Source organism: Lycium barbarum, chromosome 3, assembly GCF_019175385.1.
Source record: "Lycium barbarum isolate Lr01 chromosome 3, ASM1917538v2, whole genome shotgun sequence".
In the NCBI taxonomy this organism is placed as follows: domain Eukaryota; kingdom Viridiplantae; phylum Streptophyta; class Magnoliopsida; order Solanales; family Solanaceae; genus Lycium; species Lycium barbarum.
In genome coordinates this window covers 74449148-74463242 of record NC_083339.1, presented here as the reverse complement: position 1 = coordinate 74463242, position 14095 = coordinate 74449148, and positions in this window count along the sequence as shown.

Below are 14095 nucleotides of genomic sequence, written 5' to 3'. Positions count from 1 at the left end.
TCGCCTCACTTTAACGGAACCGTTGATGTGCATTGACGGACCGTCGATCTTCGCTGGTTCATAACTCCAACCGTAAATTTTCAAATTGCAATCTGCCAGTTGCATTGGAAAGAAGACTCTCTGAACTTACGTTTACATAGTCAATGGATTCCGTAAATCCTCGTATTCTAGGAGATATGCCTCTCTAAATTTGACCCAAAATTTCTGTCTAAAATTCTACCAAATTTTCGACAAACTTATTTTCTTTGATTTGCTTGATTCCGGAACCTTTAGACACTTTCTTGGCACTTGTTAAAAGTATTCCTTAACCTTATACGAGTTCCATGACCTCTCCGAGCTTACGTTAGTTTACTTACGATGCTAACGATGCGAAAATTTTCGAGGTGTAACAATTTTTCCTTAATAAATCTGGGACTTTACCCAGAAAAGTGACGAGCATCTTTTCAAAATATATATAAATCATTTTTGCCATAAAACTCAATTCATTTTTAAAGAATAATGTTCAATATGTCTAAAATTATGAAAAACCTCCTTTTGGTAAACTGAACGATCAAATTTTATACACCCATAGTTGTAAAGTTTTAGATAAGGATGTTCTAGAAATGTATTAAACGGATTAACCTGGTCCATGTATGAGTCAAGCATGAACAAAACCTATTCACCCCAAATTATGAAATAAATAAACTTTTTATCTTTTTTATAGAAAAACTACTATCCTTATATATAAAAGGAACTAGTTGTATCCGGATACTATAAATCTGAATCAAAGATATGTAAAGGGAATATATTCAATTCTTTTCAAAATGATATGCAAAAACATATGACATGATTTTTACGGGAAATAAATACCAAATAAACAGTTCATGCAAATACTCACACATTAGAATTCGAAGGTCAACCGTATAGTACAGATCCTTAATACTAGGGTGTGTAACACCTTCCCTAGGGGATCACCCGAACCTTACCTAGAACTTTGGATTAAGAAGGATTCTTCACGGTGTATGAATAAACCCTTCAAAACTAGTTTTTCTAATTTCCTAAAAATTAGGTGGTGACTCTTTTAAAACAAGTCCGAAAGAGCACCAACGAGTTCGAAGTAGCTTTTTCGAGCACTAACCCCGCCCGCAAAAATGTGAACCGTTACATGGGGTATGATAGAGTTGCAAAAGAAGAACCTATAGAGGAAAATTATGCAGTCTCTGTTGTAAGATTGGTCATTGTAAACTTAGATGCCCAGTGAAAGAAATCTGAAAATTGCAAGAAGAAACACCAAGTCTGATAGCAGGTTTGGAACAAGTTTGGGGAACAGGTCTCTAGATGTATTGCCAGAATGGACAAAGAAGGAATTGATTCACCCTATTGTTTAAGAAAGAGGAAATCTGGAGAGGAAATAAAGACATGATGATAGGGGGAACAAGTGATGAAACACCTGGTAATCCTGATTCACCTAATGAAGCCGTGCAGGGTCAGGATTGAACTATTACTACTCAGGTGGAGTTAGATCAATAAGGCCTGGAAATAAATCTTTATGAAAAAGAATAGGTTAAAACAGGGAATGATTAAATTAGCATAATTATCCCTCTGTGATTGGATAGAATATTTATTTAAAATAAAGTAATGCATCAATTGAATAATATTCTACTCAGTGTTGTGCATTCACTTGTATGTCCTGTACCATGATAGATATTTATCTCATAAAATCTAATGAATATTGGATGTCACGGTAACTAATTTGGATGTTGAGGTTGCTGATGGTTCATCAAAGAAAGATATTTGCACCATCCTTATGTGTTAATTAAAATATGCATACTGTGAAAACAAGTACACTCATTATCCAGTCATTAAGTCTTGAATTAAAAGAGGGAGGAAAGTGTGCAATCGTCATTATCCTTAAAGAGTCCTCCACAATGATGACCCTCCTTTGAAACCATGCAACCATCAAGTAAATCACTTCTCAAGACTACATGGACTAAAATTCCTTGAAACAAGCAAGCTATTCATATCCAATCACTCATTCCGTTCTCTCTCTTTTCTACTTAACTATCACTAACTGCCTTTTCCCTTCATCTTCCACAAGCTCATATAACCTAGGTCACTCCCTCTTTCAAAATCCTTAACACTCATACTTTATACTCAAAATGGAATATCAAGCATCTACCTCCACTACTCCTCAAGAACCACAAACCACCTCTCCAGCCCTTCTCAACCCTACCATCACTACCACAATGTCTAATCCTATTATCCATGACCCACCCAACACAGAAGTACCCACAAGTATCGTACCCACTTCTAACCTCAAATTCAAAACCCTAGGAGAATCAAAGCCATAGCTAGCCACGTAGATCAGCCCATTAGATCTGATGACTCCATATCCATCGGTCTCTAGTAGCCTTCTCTGACCATTACGATGTTCTTGAGACACCAGGTGATCTTTTTGAAGTATAGGGAGAAGAAACTAAAAGCTTAGCTTGCCAAATGTCGGAGCTACAAGGAGTGCACTACACTGGTACTCTCGAACAGGTAACCCCAATTAGTGCTCCAAAAGTTGTAATAAAAAGTGAGACAGGGTAGCTCACGTAGTGTCCTCCATTAGTGGTTGGGGCAGATAAGATTGAGGAATAAATTAGTGGAGCACATAGTGAGGGGAAATACATGAGAAAACCCACGGTTGAAGCAGGTTCACTATTACACCTCAAAAAAAAATCGCGTTGTTTGCGTCGTAAGTAAACTAACGTAAGCCTAGAGAGGTCATGGAACCCTTATAATGTTATGGAATACTCTTAAAAAGTGCTAAGCAAGTGTCTCAAGGTTCCGGGATAGATCGAATCGAAGAAATTAAGTTTGTTAAAATTTTGGGAAAATTTGGCAGAATTTTGGACAGGAAATTTTGGGTCAACTTAAGAGAGGTGTATCTCCTAGGATATGAGGAGTTACATAATCCATAACCCATACAAAATTGAAGTTCAGTGAGGCTTCTTTCTAATGCAACTGATTGATCGCAATTCTATGAAGTACGGGATAAAGTACGGACCGTACAAAAATTTAAATCGCGTACATTTGGACGTACTTTATCTGAAATTTCCAAAAAGTTGAAAATTTTAACCTCCGAGTACGGGATGAACAGTAACCCGTACTTTGCCCGAAATTTTCGGAGTCGGTGGATTTTTTTTCCTAAGCCTATAAATAGATGTTCCACGACCTAGGATTCATTTTTTTCACCAAAATAAATCCCCAATGTATCCCTAATATCCATAAACACCCCAAATCAAATCAAGAAAGGATCAAACTCCTAAATCCTCAACTAGTTCATAAAAAGGTACTTATTCTTGTTTCTACATGGAGTTGTGGTGAACTTGGCCTTGAAACAAGTTGTGTGAGTTGAAGTTCTTCAAATACAAGGTATGTTCTTCATCTTTTTGCTAATGTTGAGTTGATTTGGAGGTTTAGTACGTCTTAAAGTCAAGAGAATGGTAATAGAGATGTCATGAGGTATTAAGTTGAAGTTGATTTTTAAAGAAAATTGTGGATTGATTTAAGTTTAATTTGAATATAATCTCTTGGCTATGGTGTTGTTGATGTTGTTGTTGTGTTTGGGCATTGTTTTGAGATTACGAGCAAGTAAGTGGTATAGGGGAGATGCTGCCCGAATTTCGTTAGCTCATTTATTAGTCTAGTTTGACCTTATAAGTGTTTCAAGGACTTAACCCTGGTATGAATCGTCTTAAATGTAGATTTGTGAGCTCAGAAGGATAGACGTTAAGTGGTTAAGTAAGCAGCGATGTATGTTAAGGTTGTTCCTTCTTTTCTTTGCATGATTCCATATAAGGTAAGAGCGTAATGAACCTTGTGACTAGAGATTTATCAGAGTAGAACTTATCATATTGTTGCGTAGCTTCCGAGTGTTATGTTAATATTTCTGAGGGGCCATATCCCCTCCCTATGTCCATGAGTTCATAGAGAGACAGAAGAGACATGTTACAGTATCGATATTTTTCAGCACATGTATGATAAAACATATAATTTTCCTTAGCTTGGCTACTTGGTCAGTGAGACAGATATGGCTGGCCTATGATTCAGTGAGACATTTTATTTAGCTTGGCCACTTGGTCAGTGAGACATTTTTATTTTGCCTGGCCGACGGGTCAGTGAGACAGATTTTCCTAGCCGATGGGTCAGTGAGATTTTACATTTTCCTGGCCACTTGGTCAGTGTGATATATGATACTATTGTATTGCATTTCATTTGAGACAAATCGGAGAGATATTATGGGAATTCTTTGGCCTCCATATTGTATTGTTTTCAGTTCAGTTTCAGTTATCATTTGCCTTAAATCCTCAGTACATTATTTCGTACTGACGTCTCTTTTACCCGGGGCGCTGCATTCATGCCTGCAGGTACAGATCGATAGGTTAATAGACCTCCCGGGTAGGCAGGATCTGATATCATCTGATTGGTGAGCTCCCTTTTTGTTCGGAGTTGCCAGGTCTCTGGAGTCTCGCCCTTTTGATTACAGATTGGATGGGCAGGCCGGGGCCCTGTCCCGACCATGATACACTCATACTTTCCCTAGAGGCTTGTAGACGAGTCCTATATATAGTGTGTCTGTGTGATAGCCTTGCCGGCTTGCATATGTTTGCTTGGGTACTGGTGGCTTTGTAAGATCATAGCAGCCTCGCCAGCTTGCTCAGTTTTGTATACATATGTGTGTGCCCAGTTCAGACGAGACAATTAGTATATACATACATACATACATACATACATACATACATACATACATACATATATATATATATATATATATATGGATTACGGCCTCGCCAGTTTGTTGGTATTGTCTATGTGCAAGCAGACCTTATCGATTTAAGTTGGGGGTTACTCCTTCAGAGTTACAGATTTAGAATGGTTCTCTCGAGCCTAGTATGGCATCGAGTGCCGGTCACGCCTCTCCAGATTTGGGGCATGACAAACTTGGTATCAGAGCAGGTCTGTCCTAGGAAGTCTAAAAGTCGTGTCTAGTAGAGTCTTGTTTATAGATGTCTTGTGCACCATATTATATAAACAGGAAGCTACAGGGCATTTTGGAATTGGTTACCCTTCTTTCATATCTAAATCGTGTTGTAGAGTCAAGTCATAGGAGATTTTAGTTAAATTTACCCTTACATGTTTGTACACAGCTATATCGGTAACTAGGAAGACTGTATCTAGCCGAAGAGTTGATACAGCAGCTGGTGAGGGGAACAATAGGGCACACCCAGCAGTTGAGGCCCAATATGAGGGCCAGGGTGAGACCTATCCCAGCCATCATCGGCGACTCCACCGCTCGAGGAGCTTTCGAGGGAGGCAGCACCTCCAGTACCCCCTCCCGCACCGACAGACCAAGATCTTAGGAGTGCGGTGTACTTATTGACTCAGCTTGTGGTGACACAGAGATAATCGAGAGTACCCGCTGGTACAGTAACCACTGATGGGTCTAGAAGTTTAAGGGTTCGTGAGTTCCTAGCAATTGACCCCCCAGAGCACTCAGGGGTTAGGCTGGATGAGGATCCACAGAACATCGTCGATAAGCTTTTGTCACGACCCGTCTAGAGGGCCGTGACGAGCACCCGGTGCTAGCCCACCCGGGCACCTCTTAAGTTACACTTATGCTTACATCTAGGTGAGCCATACAATTAAACATATAAACATCTATTCATTCGTCATACTAGTCCCATTGGACGATAATGCCTTTATATCATAATTGGTATCTATGCCACATCAACGTACATGAGCCGACAAGGCTATCAAAAGGATATACAAAATATAGGCCGACAAGGCCAGACATATCTAACCATATACACGTGGCTACGAGCCTCTAAGAAGGGTCTAACATATCACATGAGCGGGATAGGACCCCGCTATGCCCATAATTATATACACAAAAGAATAAGTACCCAAAAGCTATGGCTCCGAATGAAATGGAGCCCTGCTATGTAATCTCTGAGAAAGCAGCTATGGATCAAGCCTGTCTCCCTGGGCACCTGCGGGCATGACGCAGCGTCCACAAACAAAAGGAAGTCAGTACGAAGAATGTACTGAGTATGTAAAGCATGATCAATATCAACATAGAAGCATAAATAGCAACATAATAAATAGCATAGGATGGGAGATGGCAATATCGTCGTCGTATGCACTTACTTGCCTTTCATAGGAACTTTTCATTGCTAATACGTATTTGTGTACATACATCATAATCTGTATTCCATAATAGTACCCGTACCACATTTGTGCTCGTATTCGTATACATGCCCTTATTCACATTCATATACATAGTCATATCATATTCGCATTCATATCATATACATAATCATTTACATAGCATACTCGACCACGTAGGATCGGTGTTTCATACATACTTGGCCAACCAAGGCTCAAGGTTGCTCATACCTGGCCCTACCAAGGCTTCAGGGTTACATCTACCTGGCCCTACCAAGGCGTCAGGGTTATTCGTACCCTCTGCAGAGGTGTGCACGCATTTCGTAATCGTATACATACTTATTTACATATCATACCCGGCCTCATAAGCTCGGGGTTCCATAATAGTCGTACATAGATACATACACATACTAGCTCATAAGCATCATCACTATTAACATCATTATCATCATCGTCATCATTATCGTCATCGATATCATTATCACTATTATCGTCATTCGTCACATCTATCTTTATAGGCTTACTCGTTGTACGAGGAACTAGTACGATCATAGCGTATCAAGAATCGTGAGCTTACTAGCTCGGAAGATCAAATCACTTGAAAGACATCATAGACTTATGGAAGATTTAGACGTTTGGCCAAAGAGCCATGCATTACGAAAGAAGGGTTAGCCTTACATACCTTTCCGTTCAACTGTTTACCACTTGCGCTTTCTCCTCCAATGCTAGCGTTTCTACCTTCATTAAAGTCATACTATCGTTAGAATCGACAACTAGCACACATGACTGAAGCTAGAGAAAATCGGACAGCATCTCCTCCATAACGTATCTCAACTCCCAAACGTCAATAATAAATTCACGATGCCATAACAATAGCCACTACTCATTCACATTATCCATATTTCTAGACTTATATTCAATTCATCCATAACCATGGCTATAACACACAACTATTTCCATTCACGTACATTGCTCATCTCATGTTCTCAACATCATTTATAACACATTTACATCACAATACATCAAGACTCATAACTCAATTCAAACTATTTCTCCAAATGTCACTATTCATCATTCATGACCCATTTTCCTATACTCATCTAATGTCCAAGCATTTGACTCTCAAATACCTTAAACAACATATAAATACCATAAATCTTACCTTAGATGTTGTAGGAACGAGCCTTGGTTGATAATACTCCACTTTGAGCAAAACCCTAGTTTATCTCCATTTGGATTTCTTGACCTTGGATGATCTTGATGGTTTTCTTACACTTGATTCCCTTGATTTATGTTGTTGATCACCAAATATCCTTGAACTCTTGTGGAATATATATAGAGAGATGTTCTAGAGAGAAGGGGTGTGATGTAGAAGTGAAATGAAATAAGCCTTGGTCCCCTTATTTAATGACTTAAAAAAAATCTGATTTGAAGTGCACAGTGGTCGTAAACTTGGTTTACGGTCCGTATTCCAGTTTACAGACCGTCCTTCGTGGTCGTATTTAATCATACCAGAACCAGAAACTCAAACTGAGATGTGGTGATTTACGGACACAGTTTACGGGCCGTAAACCACTTTACGGTCCGTATTTTGGGTCGTATTTAACCATTTGCTCATTTGGCAGAAAGTTGAAGTTTTGGAAGCCAAAATATGACATGGCAGTTTACGGACCGTATACTACTTTACGGTCCGTATTTCACTTTACGACCAACTGGCCAGAATGCAAACCTGCAACTTTTCACATTTCCAAAACCTATAATTATTCATTATGGAGCATAACCTATCTCTTATTGCAATTGCCTTCGGAATCTTACTTAGGGTCGTCAAATGTTATCTCTTACTCATGAAAACATCGGATACTCGTACTCCTCGCGGGTCCATTAACTTGGACAACAATGGAGGATTTTTCCGAGGTGTAACATTCTCCCCCCCTTAAGAACATTCGTCCTCGAATGTTTAAAGTCTTCGGGGATTCTATAAAAATTTCGCCAGAGTCTCCCCTATAATATGGCACTACCATCCTGTCACAACAACCCAAAATATCATCGTCCCACAGGGCTACATCACAATATCAACATATCCATGGCCACACACGACCAAAAGCATGAAAAAGGAAATCATACATACCTCATACCGCTAATGTTTCATCTTGAATCTCTCCCAAGGGCTGAACTAAATGAGGGTATTTGGATCGCATACTTTCTTCCGTTTCCTATGTCATTTCTTCTCGTTTACTGCTTCTCCATAAAACTTTAACTGAGGCCACTTCTTTGATTCTAAGCCTCCGTACTTGCCTATCTAGTATGGCAATGGGCACTTCTTCATAAGTCAACTTTTCCGTCACTTGTACATCATTTATTGGCACAATCTTAGTAGGATCTCCTACACATTTCCGAAGCATCGAGACATGGAAAACTGGATGGACTGACTCCAAATCCGGAGGTAGATCTAATTCATAGGCCACTTTGCCCACCTTGCGCACAATCTCATAAGGTCTAATGTACAGGGGACTAAGCTTTCCTTTTCTGCCAAATCTCATTACACCTTTCATCGGTGACACTTTTAAGAATACCCAATCTTTCACTTGGAACTCTAAGTCTCTTCGGTGATTATCCACATAGGACTTTTGATGACTTTGGGTTGCTAATAACCGATCTTGTATGAGCTTTACTTTCTCTATGGCTTGCTGGACCAAGTCTGGCCCTATCAATCTAGCCTCCCCTGTTTCAAACCACCCAATTGGGGATCTACACTTTCGCCCATATAAAGCTTCATACGGTGCCATTTGAATGTTAGAATGATAACTGTTATTGTAAGCAAATTCAATGAGTGGCAAATGGTCGTCCCAATTTCCTCCAAAATCTATCATACATGCCCGCAACATATCTTCAAGAGTCTGAATGGTACGCTCGGCTTGTCCATCAGTCTGCGGGTGAAATGCCGTGCTAAGGTGCACTTGGGCTCCCAAAACCTCTTGGAAGGACTTCCAAAAATTAGCCGTGAACTGAGTTCCTCTGTCCGAGATAATAGATACTGGGACACCATGGAGTCTTACTATCTCTTTAAGATAAAGCTTTGCATAATCTTCTACCACATACGTCGTTCTGACCGGTAAGAAATGAGCTGACTTTGTGAATCTATCCACAATCACCCATATGGAATCATACTTACGTCGAGAACGGGGTAAGCCTGAAATGAAGTCCATGTTAATCACTTCCCATTTCCAAGTTGGGATTTCTATAGCTTGCAACAATCCACCCGGATTTTGGTGCTCGATTTTCACTTGCTGGCAATTTGGGCATTGAGCTACGAATTCCGCTATATCTTTCTTCATTCCATTCCACCAATATATAGACTTAAGGTAATGATACATCTTCATCGCTCCGGGGTGGATAGAGTAGCGGGAATAATGGGCTTCCCTCATTATTTGGTGGCGTAATTCTGCCACATTGGGAACACATAACCTGCCTCGACAGTGGAGAACTCCGTCTCCTGAAATGTCAAATGATGACTCCTCTTTCTGGGGGAGTGTATCTCTGTACTGCATTAGCATGGAATCTTCGTATTGTCGCTCTTTCACTTCTGCTACTAGCGACGAGACTACTGAATTCTGAATAGTAGCTCCTCTGCTACGTGAGTCCACTACTCGGACTCCTAGGTTAGCTAACTGCTGGAGTTCACGGACCATTTCTCTCTTCTCTGGTCGTACATCACATAACCTTCCCATAGATCTGCGGCTAAGAGCATCAGCTACAACATTTGCCTTTTCGGGGTGATACAAAATATCGACATCATAATCTTTTAGCAACTCCAACCATTGTCGTTGCCGTAAATTCAAATCCTTCTGCTTGAAGATATACTTGTTACACCTCGGAAATTCCTCCGTACTTGTATGATGAGTGGAATGATGAAGAGTTTGAGTGTATGATGTTTTGTTAAGTCGGGAATGGCTAATTATGAATTTTTGGAAATAAGAAAGTCGCGAAAAATTTTCAGCCCAATGGTCGTATAAGGCACTATACGGCCCGTAAAGTGATTTACGGACCGTATAGTGCAATCGTCCTTCAGCTTGCCAACAATCTCAAGTTCTGGCCAGTGTTGAATATGGTTAAATACGACCCAGTTTACGGCCCGTAAACTGGTTTACGGTCCGTAAACCAGGTTGTAAACTGCCATGTTCCTCAGCCAAAACTTTCTGTTTTTGAAATGATTAAATACGGCCATGGAGGACGGACCGTAAATCAAAATACGGTCCGTATATGGTGGTTTACGACCACTGTTCATCCCGACAAGAATTCATTAAAGAATAGATTTTGGGATTATTAAGAGGGACTTAAGCCCATTTCACGTCATTTTTCACTTCAAGAAAGCTCTAGAGTGTTCTTCAACACTTCAACTCTAAGAATATCAAGAAAATCCAAGGAAACCTAAGATTATCAACACCAAATTCATAAAAATAAGTGTAAGAACACATCAAAGGATCTTCTATGTCAAGAAATTCCCAAGAAGGTGGAACTATGGTTTTGGTCTGAGTGAAGAATTGCAACTCGATACTTGTTCAACCATCATCCAAGGTAAGTTTCATGATTATTCCATGTTGTTTGAAGTATTGGAAAGCTTAGACACTTGAAATGTAGAAGAACATAGAAATGGGTCATTATTGAGTGAATAGTGACATAAATGAATGATAGTGGAATTGAACTATGAATATTGAAGTGTTGTGAGTACAAATACGTTATAAATGATGTTTATATCATGAAACAAGCATTAAATGCATGAAAACGCAAGGATGAGCTAGAAGTAGAAATAAGGGAAAATTGGAGGAAAATGGTGGATTTTGCCAAATGTTCGTAAACGACGATTGTCGATTGTGGTATTGTAAGTAATATTATGAACGTTGGGAGTTAATATAAAACATGAGAAAAGTAGTATGAGCAAAGGAAGCGTTGTCCAACTTTTCCTAGAATTAACGATGCGTTCTTGTAGTTAGTTTACTAATGTTGATCCGAATTCTCTTATGAAGGTAAAGACGTGATATCGTCGGAGAACAAGTGAGCGATATCTTAGCTAAACAACCAAGGTATGTGAGGCTAGTCCTTCTTTCTAATGGCATGAATCTTTTAGCTTGAATCCCTATTCCTTCCATGAGTTCTCACATTCTAAGAAGTTAAAAGCTTATACCTATGAATGTCTATATGAGATAAGTTATACGATATGATGACACTAGAATGATGATGATGTTATTCCTTGCCTACACTCACCTTATGTACTAGTCCTTTCAAGGTGAGACAGAATGTCCATAATGGTTCCATAATGTAACCGGGGGATCACGACCTTACGTCACCCCGATAGAGTAAAGTTGATCATGAGCCTTATACACGCATTATGATAAGATAAGTATTTTATGATAAGCATATTACTATGAGTATTTCCGTTAAGCATGTCATGAGCATTTCACACCGTGCCTAGTTGGCTGGGCAGACACCGCTTCGGCGGGCGGCGATACGGATACACCACGACCTTCGGGCATGGGCAGACACCACTAGTGGGCGACATGAGATGGTACCCCAGACGCGGGAGGCCTGGATGCGGGCTAATATTATTTATTATCACACCGTTCCGACTTGGACGGGCAGCTTGCATATGATGCATATATGTTATGACGATGAGTATGAGTAAGATAGCATGCATTACTTCATTTATGATTATCAGTCAGATCCAGATGTCTCATGTTGATGTTATCCCCATATTATTGATGTCTCCTTTCATTATGTATGCCTCTCATACTCGGTACAATATTCGTACTGACGTCCTTTCTTCGGACGCTGTGTTCATGCCCACAGGTAGATAGGGAGGAGAGCTTGGCCGAGGTCCTCAGTAGCTGTCAGCTGATAGATAGCACTCCGTTGTTCGGAGGTGCTTATGGCTATTCTTTTGATGTACATTCATATATGCATATTTTGGGCATGACTGAGTCTTGTTCCGTCTATGTATTCATTATGTTAGTAGAGGCTCGTAGATACGCAGTGTGGGTTAGATGGTCTCACAAGATTTTTTCATATGTATGTATATTATTTTGATGGCCGAGAGGCAGACGTATATAAAGTATTTATATTTTGATTAAATATGATTTTCCTACAAGTGGTATGTAAAATTGATAAAAGAGTATTAAATGAGCAAGACAAGTAGTAGAGTGAGCGGTGCTCGGTAATTTACTCCGGGTACCCGTCGTGGCCCCTAGCTGGGTCGTGACAGAAGTGGTATCAGAGCAGTTCGTCCGAGGAAGTGTCTACGAGCCGTGTCTAGTAGAGTCTTGTTTATGGTGTGTTGCGCGCCACGCTAATAAACAAGAGGCTACAGGGCATTTAGGAAAATGACCATCTTTCTTCTCATGAGATCGTGTGATAGAGCCATGTCTAGGATTATATTATTTCTAAAAGTGCGTTATGGTTTCAGAAAAATGCCGCCGAAAAGAAAAGCTACAGCTGCCCAGAAAGGAAAAGCTACAACGAAGAAGCGGGCAGAAAGGGAGCCTCCGGCGGAGGTAGGGGAAAGTGAATCGTAAAGTGAGGTCGCGCCCAATGTAGAAGAGCAGGGAGGAGCCTCAGCTCCGATTCCTCCACCGGGTGCTTCGGGTCAACAAGTGTCTGAGGCCATACATTTATTGACACAGTTGGTTACCGCTCAGGCACAACGACAGAATGCTGGCCCAAGTGATCGTTCGGCTAGTACAAGAGCCCGTGATTTCCTTACTCTAAACCCTTCAGAATTTTTCGGGTCGAAGCCGGATGAGGACCCACAAGGTTTTATCGATGAGATGTTGCGGACGCTGAAACTTATGCATGCTTCTGAGACCGAATCTGTGGAGTTGGCCTCATATAGACTTCGTGACGTAGCGGTACTATGGTATAAAAATTGGGTGATATGAAGGGGAGAGAACGCACCAAGTCCCGTTTGGCAAGAATTTGTGGATGCCTTTATTCGTCATTACTTGCCACCTGAAGTCCGCCGAGCTAGAGCGGACAGGTTCTTGAATTTGAAACAGGGAAGCATGAGTGCCTGAGAGTATAGTATGCAATTCAACTCATTGGCCCGGTATGCTCCGACTATGGTGGCTGACATGGGAGATCGAGTCTATAGATTTGTGAGTGGTTTAGGACCACACTTGTTCAGAGATTGTCTGACAGCCTCTTTGCAAGACGGGATGGATATTTCCCGGATACAGGCCTATGCTCAGAACCTCGAGGAACGACAACGACAGCAGAGAAGTGACCGTGATGGTGACAGAAGACAAGGTAAGAGGGCTAGATCTATGAGGGAGAGCAGTGAGTACCGAGGGGGACCGAAACAGACGCATTCTAGGCACTCAGGTCAGACAGTGACCAGTGCACCTCCCAGATTCTCAGATAGGAGGTTTGACCGTTCTTTTCAGTCAGGCCAGGGGCAGAGTTCGAGGGCTTCAGATTCACAGTCTAGGGGAGACTTTAGCCAGAGGAGACCTCCAGTACCGCGGTGTAGCCAGTGCGGTAAATTGCATTCCAGACAGTGTCGTCAGGGTTCGGATGCTTGTTATGCTTTCTGGCAGGTTGGTCATACGATGATAGACTGCCCCTCCATGAGAGATAGAGCGGGGAATCAGTCCACAGGTTCAGCAGCGGGTTCTTCGTCAGCTCGCCCGACAGCATAGACTCCTCAGACTGCAGCAGGCAGAGGCAGAGGTAGAGGGGGAGCATCCACTTCAGGTGTTGTTCAGCCCCGTGTATATGCCTTAGCTGGGCGACAGGTTCTTGAGTCTTCCCCAGATGTTGTCACAGGTACCTTAACTATATTTTCCCATGACGTATATGCTCTGATTGATCCGGGTTCTACCTTCTCATATATTACTCCGTATATCGCTGATTG